General features: G+C 47.4%; 1 protein-coding gene across 3 annotated transcripts in view; it reads right to left on the bottom strand.

The window, feature by feature from the left end:
- The window catches only part of CAPN6 (calpain 6), a 29,336-nt gene extending 28,000 nt beyond the window's left edge, over positions 1-1,336 (bottom strand). For 2 of the 3 annotated variants that reach the window (XR_014834600.1, XM_003135318.6), the window contains exon 1: positions 1,239-1,336. The gene's annotated coding sequence lies outside the window, so the exon portion shown is untranslated. Of the gene's footprint in view, positions 1-1,154 lie in introns of all 3 variants that reach the window. The other variant, XM_021080095.2, reaches the window with a different exon arrangement.
- Between the last annotated feature and the right edge of the window lie 6,945 nt (positions 1,337-8,281).

Raw genomic sequence — 8,281 nt, forward strand, 5'->3', positions numbered from 1 at the left:
GATTTCGAATCAAGGCTAATCAAAGAAACACTGTTTGGGGGTCACAAAGGGGCTTTTTCTGCTTTTAATTTAGTAACTGAAAACTCCCAAGGATACGGAAAGCCTGCTTTTTAACCTATTCTTGACTACGCAAGTGTTTAGACGGCTCCCTAACCGGCTAAGGACGCTAAGGATAAATAAAGAATGCTATTCAAATCCCAAGTATTCACACAGGCACACGCGAGTGTGCACGGGCGCGCACATACACACAGACTGCAAGAGGAATGCAAGTTAATTAGCCATCCCCCATAGGAGCTTTTTCTAAATTCCTTCCGACTGTAAAATGTCCTTAGTTTCACAACATAGATTAACAAATGAGACAGGATGGCAGAATGTGTTTAATTTGCCTCTGTGCTTTCTGTCATATTTCAGACTCCAAATCCTCCGAACCCATTTTTAATTGCAATGCTCCAGTCCTTTTAAAACTTCCCATTCTCACCCCAGCCTGCTCCGGTCCAGCAGCCCCGCTATGCCCCTAGAACCCGAGTGGCAGTGGAGTGGGGCTGGGGTGGGGGTGCAGGTAGAGCCCCAGTTGCAAATCCAAGTTGAAACCAACACAAGGATCAGAGACGAACAGAACCAGGCCGGCCAGGGGGTGATCAGGAAGGAGCCAAGATCAACCTGTCACCAGGAAAAGAGGACCCCCCCGCCCGCCCCCCCCCCCCCCCCCCCGGCTGCAGACAGGACAAACTCTGCTGCCATTTCCTCCTGTGGCACACTGCAGTGCCCATGCCCGCCACCCCCCCACCCCACACTTCCAGGGCTTAAAGACCTTCTGCACAGAGTGTGGCTCCAAAACTGTGCCTGCCTTTCAGTAATTTGCCCACAGTAGTGGGTCAGCAAAAACTAGAATAAAACCCTGGTGAGGTGGGTGCTCCCTCTCACCACCCTGCCCTGCCCAGGTTAATCCTTCCTTCCCAGGTATTTTGATTAAGACAAAAAGAAAACCTGAGCAGATATCACCCGGAAAACCTCACTGCCAGACAACCACAATTACCCGCCAGCCCCCCCAAAATAGGCCATCTAAAATGCCATTCGTTTTGAAGTTTCCAAACTGCTATTCTGCACACACGTTCGATCCGGACAAACCATAAAATTATAGCAGCGGAGTGTACCTATAAAGTTTAAGGTCTTTTAGACACTAAGTGCTCCAGCAGATACAATTGCAGGCTAAGTGTGCGAATGTCCTCCCTGTTCACCTGAGTTATCCCGGGAGCCTCCGCTGCTGCCGCTGCCGCTGCTGCTGCTGCTGCTGCTCTGGGCCAGGTAACCCCTACAAAGTCTGTTCAGTCAGTGTGGCTGAACAAAGATTCTGGCTTTTCTTAACCTGAAAACTATTTGGGCTGTACCAAGCTCTGCTCACAGGGGGGAGGTGCCTCGCAGAAAATTCAGGAGCCTTTGCCCCGCCTAGCCGTCAGAAACTGATCCTGAGTCATGAGGAAAATCTGGAAAGCGCCCCGACCAGATGTGCAGACGAGATGCCCACTCCAGCAAACTGCAAATCCACCAGCAAACTGCATAAACCCAGGAAAGCCACGTGTGAAAGCACTTTCTGTCCCCAGGAGAAAGAGGACTCTCAGGGAGGGATCTGAGAGGTTTCTGACTTTTTCTGTCCCCGGGGTTAAGAGTGCAGACGTGGACAGGACTCGAGGGAAACATCTTGAAGTGTTGGCAGGGTTCTTGGGGTTCAGGCTGCAGACACGGCCCTCGTACACAGATGTGTGCTCGCGGTGGGGACTTCGGCAAGTGAGTGGGAGTGTGAAAGAGGAGCTGGTGGGGTACAGGGAAGAAAAGGTTGCTTTGTGAAGCCACAGGTTACCTCTGGCCAAGGGCAGAGAGAAGGCAGCAGTAAGAGGAAAGTGAACTGGAGTTTGATTCCTCCTCGGCCGTAAGCAGCCTCATTTCTAGCCATGAGGCTGTGGAGAGTCTGCCTGGCGGTGTTAGGTGAAAAAGCAGAGCAAAGAACTGTGTTTTGGGCTTCAGCGAGATCCTCAGACCCCTTGCACCCCAGTCAAGGTCAGGTTCCTTGAGTCGTGCCCTGGGACGCCGTTCCAGGGACAAGATTCTCAAGTCGTTTGTTTGTTTCAACTTTTAGCAACTGCGAGGGCTTCCATCATTTCATTCCCGGGCTCTCCCAAGCAATGTGGGAGTAACCTTTTGACCTGCAATTACCCCCTTGGCCCCTTTCCCTGCACCAACTCTGCTGCTGGCTGGTTGCACTGGGGGGAGGGAGGGAGAGAAAAAGAGACGAAGAAGAAAAAGGAAGTGTGCTTTCCCTCCTCACTGGCCCCAAACCAATATTTCCATGAAACAGAGCCGAGCGGTTCTATAGCGGTGGATCTCAGAGACCTTGCCCTTGGCACTTCCCCACAACTCCATCCATGCCTTCTCACCCTCTATGCCAAGATGGAAGTTGAGCCAGCAGTAGGGGGCAATACCGAACACCAGAACCCAGGAGAATTAGGGCTTTAAGCCTTGGCACCCCACTTGGTTCCTCAGTGACAGATTTCTGGAGCAAGCGTCACTCACAGTGTGGGATTGCGGCTTTGAAACCAAGGGAGGGTGTTTTGTCTGAGGTCATCTTCTTCAGCCACCTTTTTCACCTCCATAACTTTCAAATGAGTAGGGAATCATCGAATCTGAGAATGAGAAGGTACTTTAGAAGCCTACCCTCCTGCTCAGGGCAAAAATATCATCCTGATAATCTGGAAAGCTCATTCCTCTGTAAAGCAGCTTGTTCCACATTTGGACATCTCCTGATTATTATTATTTTTTTTAAATCTTGCCTAGGTTGAGCAAAAATTAGCTTTACATAAGATATGTCTAATTCCTCTTTCACATGACAGATACCTGTCATGTCAGCCCAAGTTTTTGTCCTCCAGGCCAAATAACCTCAGTTCATTTAGATCATGCCTCCTGGGACATAGTTTCCAGATATTTTGCCATTCGGGTTGTCAGTGAGCATAGATCTGCTCAATGTGCAGCTCGTAGCTCAGTTACAACAGTCTTTTGTTTCTTGCAGGAACTACTATTATTTGCCTGATTCTTCACGTATACAATTGACTTTTATTTTAACCTGCATGCTAAGCTTTACATGCATCCTAATAACCAGCACCTCATCTATTTTTTATTTCAATTTACCCACTTATGATTTTCCTGGCTCTTGAGTCTCTCATCTAAACTATCACCTTCTTCTTTTTTTTTTAAACTGAGAATTGCAATGATTTTTCTTTTTTATATATTTATTTATTTCTTTGCTTTTTAGGGCCGAACCCACGTCATATGGAGGTTCCCAGGCTAGAGTGCAAATCAGAGCTACAGCTGCCGGCCTACGCCAGAGCCACAACAATGCAGGATCCGAGCCGTGTCTTTGACCTATGCCATAGCTCATAGCCAATGCCAGATCCTTAACCTACAGAGCGAGGCCAGGGTTCGAACCCACAACCTCATGGTTCCTAGTGGGATTCATTTTCACTGAGCCACGAAGGAAACTCCAAAACTATCATATTCTTTATACCAAAGTTTCTCAACCTTTTTTTTTCCTTATCATGCACACCCACAAGGAGCTTTTTCAGACATTTTCTCCTAATCTCTTCCCATGAAATTTTAATAACACTGATAGGCTGTGTATATGTGTAATTTACTCTCTACAGATCTGTGCTACAATATGTAAAGGATATTTTTCACTCCTCAAGAACCAATTTTGCCCGCTGGGAGCACATGCTCTGTATCACCAAGTTTCTTTTATCTGCGTGTTTGATCAACGTGACTAAGAAAAATATTGAATGAGATAGGATCCAGGACAGAATACTGCAGCATGACCTGCAAGGCCTCTCCTTATTAAAAATCCTTTTTAATAAGGTTGCTCAAACTTGAAGCAATCCGTCTAACTTCTGCTACCACCCAGCTCTGATTTTTCCGTCTTCGCCATGAGGCTATCATAAGACGTTTTCAAATGTCTCACTGACATCCAGATGCATTCCACTTCCGGTATTCCCTTCATCTACCCTTTTAGATACCCATTCAAAAAAGGAAATGGGTTTAGCTAAGCATGACTTGCTTTTAGTGAGCTCATGCTTACCCCTAGTGATTTCCGCTCCCTTTCTAAGGCCTCAAAAATGATCTGCTTAATTGTGCGTTCTATCCTTCTGCCAAAGACCAATGCCACGCTCACTGGTCTGCAGTTTCCAGGATATACATTTTGCGCGCTGCAACACCACACCACCCCCCTTCAATAAAACCTGGAACAACACTGGCCTGCACGGTTGCCTCTCTCACCTATTCCCTCTGCTGTAATTTCTCAAAGGTTACTGAGATTGGCTCTGTGATCACATCTGCACATTTTCTCAGTAGCCTCGGATGTAATTTGTCCCGGCCTGGAAACTTGAACTCATTGAAGGCAGCTAAGTACTCTCTGATTATCTCCTCATCTATCTTGGGCTTTAATTCTCTTTCCAGTTCAAAGATCATGCTCCTTGCTGGTGAGGTTAAGTAACTTGCCCACAGTCGCACACCTAGTAAATCGGCAGAGCTGGAATTTAAATCCAGCCCTGTTGGACTCTCAAGTCTGGCCTCTCAACCCGCGTGCTATGTAGCTTTCAAGTATCAAAGGAGAGGTGGCATGGCCCACAGGTGCCATAGGAGTTGCCAAGGGGGAGAGATCTCTTCTAGCGTGGACTTGGGTAAAAGAGGTGGAATTTGCAAAGAATCTGGCAGCATGCGTGGGATTCTCATAGGAAGAAAGGAGTGATGTGTGTATTTGTGGCAGGAGGATGGAGGAGACGGAGCAGAGGCGGGGGAAATAAAGAATTTGCCATCTTGGGTCTGCCTCATAGCACATTTGGTTGATCATTATGAAAACTAACAGATCGCAAGTGGTCAAGAGATAGCCAGCGTCTTCCTGCCTTCCTTTATTAAGTAACCATTCATTCAAGCTCTGTTGCTTATTAGTTATACACCCTTAGGCAGGGAACAATCCTCTTGAGCCTTGCTTTCCTGCTCTATAAAATGGGAATAATAATGAGCCTATTTTAGAGGTTATTTTGAGGATCCAGTCAGCGAGTTAACACATGTAAACTAATTAGAATGTCGCCTGGTGTATAATTGGGGCTCGATAAGTATTTATTGCTGTCATTTCTATTATGAGGGTGATTCATTTATTCATTCACCAAGCATTTACTGAGCTTCTACTACAAGCCAAAGATTCTAGGTGAGCAATAAGAAACATGATCCCGTCTATTTTATAGTCGCTGCTGTACCGTGTGTTCGAGCCCTGGCCCAGGAACTTCCATATGCCACAGGCGTGGCCAAAAAAAAAAAAAAAACAAAACAGGAAGGGATATATGTATATCTGGTTCACTTTGATGTACACCTGAAACTAACACAAAACTGTAAGTGTACTATACTCCAATAAAATTTAAAAAAATAAAAATAAAAAGGTAATTTTTTTTAAAAAAAGAAAAGAAACACGACCTCAGCCCTCAGTGAGTTAATGAGCAGCCATGCATTTGCTTTGTAGAAGTTTTCAGTCTGTGTTGTTTTTTTGTTTGTTTCATATTCTGGGCAAAATGATACATTTTGCTTATTATTATTTTTTTTTTGGACCGCACTTGCGGCATATGGAGGTTCCCAGCCTAGGGGTCAAATCGGAGCTGTAGCCGCCCGCCTACACCACAGCCACAGCAACGCCAGATCCGAGCCGTGTCTGTGACCTACACCACAGCTCACGGCAATGCTGGATCCTTAACACACTGAGTGAGGCCAGGGATTGAACCCACAACCTCACAGTTCTTTGTCAGACTCATTTCCACTGCGCCATGATGGGAACTCCCACTTTACTTATTCTTGCAAAAGTTTTGACCTCCTTCAAGAAGTTATGGGGATAGTTGTAAGGATCCCTTTGATTCAGGAGCCCAGGATTGGTAGTGAAACTTGGTGTCTACTCTCGCCAAGATGCTATCATAATTCTATCTCAACTCACCCCCAAGTTTTGGGTTCCGCCCTCTGGCATCCTCCAGCTGCATTCCTAGCCCGATCTTTTCTCCCATCTTGGGCATTTTCCAGCCCTAGGTTGTAAACTCGAGTTCCTCTATGGGGAAAATCCAGCTGCGCCCGGCGTGGGGGGTGGGGACAGCCAGTGCCACATGGTGGGTGTAGTGTGGTGTGGCAGTGTGGGGCAGCAACCTTTGGTTTGGGCCAGCTAACTGCAGGCCCTGCTTCTTTGGACTTTACAATCCCCCAAGGCCAGTGAGAGTGTGAACAGAAGCCACGGAAGAGGTTGGGCGGTCAGCTTCCAAACCAAATAGCCTTGGGCCAGTATGGGGTGGAGTTCGACCAAGACTTTGGGAGGGGGTAAATTGGATGTCTTCCCTGTTGGCCTGGTTAACACAAAAATAAGCTTCACTGGGCTGTCGGCAGAACCTCCTTTAATTAGGGGAAGCAACTCATTTGCCTTGTCAACTAAAGGGCTCTAGTTTCTTAATGTTAGTCAAAGGAAACCTCTGTCCCTAGTAATAGAAATAAATGGTTACAGTGGTTCCTGATCTCTGACTATGTCAGATCTGTAACCCTCTGCTTGGTGAGCAAAGTCCTGCCTCCGCCATGGAATGTCATTTTAGCCATTTCCCATGATCGGTTTTACCACTCCTCCCTGGCACTGGTCTAGCTGGCCTTTGAGTGCCAGTTCTCAGGGCTGGACAACATTTTTAGGAACAGAGCTGCCATCCAGGATGGATGCTGGGGTAGGAAACTCAGGGCGGGGAAGCTTGGGCAGGGATAATATTTTGGGTAGAGATGTCATCCAAAGCGTAAGCATACATGACAAGCGGAGTGTCAGCCCCAGAGAACCGAACACTGGACACCAGGTGAGAATGGACGACGAGGCCACAAACAGAAGGCAGGACAAGGAGTCAGGAACTCAGGTGATCCAGGACTCAGGTCAGGAAGCATGATTCAATCCTACCCCCAGGTTTCTACTCAAGATGGCCCCCTACTGGGACCATCCTTTCTCATTCCTCCGTCTGGTGAAGACTGGCTTATCCTTTATTTATTTAGTTAGTTAGTTAGTTAGTTTTAGCATATGGAGGTTCCCAGGCTAGGGGTCGAATTGGAGCCGTAGCCACAGGCCTATGCCAGAGCCACAGCAACACGGGATCCAAGCCACATCTGAGACCTACACCACAGCTCACAGCAACGCTGGATCCTGAACCCACTGAGCAAGACCAGGAATCGAACCCGCATCCACATGGATCCTAGTCGGGTTCATTACCACTGAGCCACGACGGGAACTCCTCATTTTCCACCCTTACTTTCTCCATGACGCCATCTTCCCCCCTCCCTGATCTGCAACCTATCTGACTGATGATCTCGAGTCAGTCTCATATCACACGGAGTTCTTGTTGATCATTTTGCAGCTGTTTCATGTGAGTACTTCTATTCGATGTTCCTCAAACTGCAGGACCCTTGAGGACAGCAGCTCTGCAGGACCCTTGAGGACAGAAGCACAGGGGGAGGCCCCAGATAGACGTGAGTACTTGGCAATGGAGTCCAAAGACATTCAGAATGGACGTCAGGGGCAAAGTAGCAAGACTCCCTGAGATGGGCCCATCACACACTCACCCAAAGTGCTTGGAAGGTCGAGGAGAGCTGTCTTCTGGGATTTCAAAACTTGAGAAACAGGGGAGGTCTAGGGACATGATTGTATCTCTCTGCCAAAGCTGCGCATCCATAAACAGCCCTTTAAGAGCTGGGAAAGCTTATAGAATTAGAACAAAAACGGTGGAGGCAGCCTTGAGCTGTCCTTGAGCCTGAGAGTGAAAGAAAGATTGCGAGGGGATTAGAAACAAACAGAATTGAGAAAAATTTCCGGAATTACCGTTGTGGCGCAGTGGTTAACCAATCCGACTAGGAACCATGAAGTTGCGGGTTCGATCCCTGGCCTTACTCAGTGGGTTAAGGATCCGGCGTTGCCGTGAGCTGTGGTGTGGGTCGCACACACGGCTCAGATCCCATGTTGCTGTGGCTGTGGCGAAGGCAGGCAGCTACAGCTCCGATTAGACCCCTAACCTGGGAACCTCCACATGCCGTGGGTGTGGCCCTAGAAAATACAAAAAAAAAAAAAAAAAAGGAAAAAGAAAAATTTCCGACATGGGGGAAAGGACTCTTTTTCAGTCCCAATAAAAAGTCATTTATCTGGGCTCCACTCATTTAGAGATTTGTGAAAAATTGGACTAAGGGAGACTAT

This window comes from Sus scrofa, chromosome X (genome assembly GCF_054392235.1).
Source record: "Sus scrofa isolate SSC_HxYL_T2T_F1_AM1 chromosome X, Sscrofa_HxYL_maternal_Yorkshire_Landrace_v2.0, whole genome shotgun sequence".
Lineage (NCBI taxonomy): Eukaryota > Metazoa > Chordata > Mammalia > Artiodactyla > Suidae > Sus > Sus scrofa.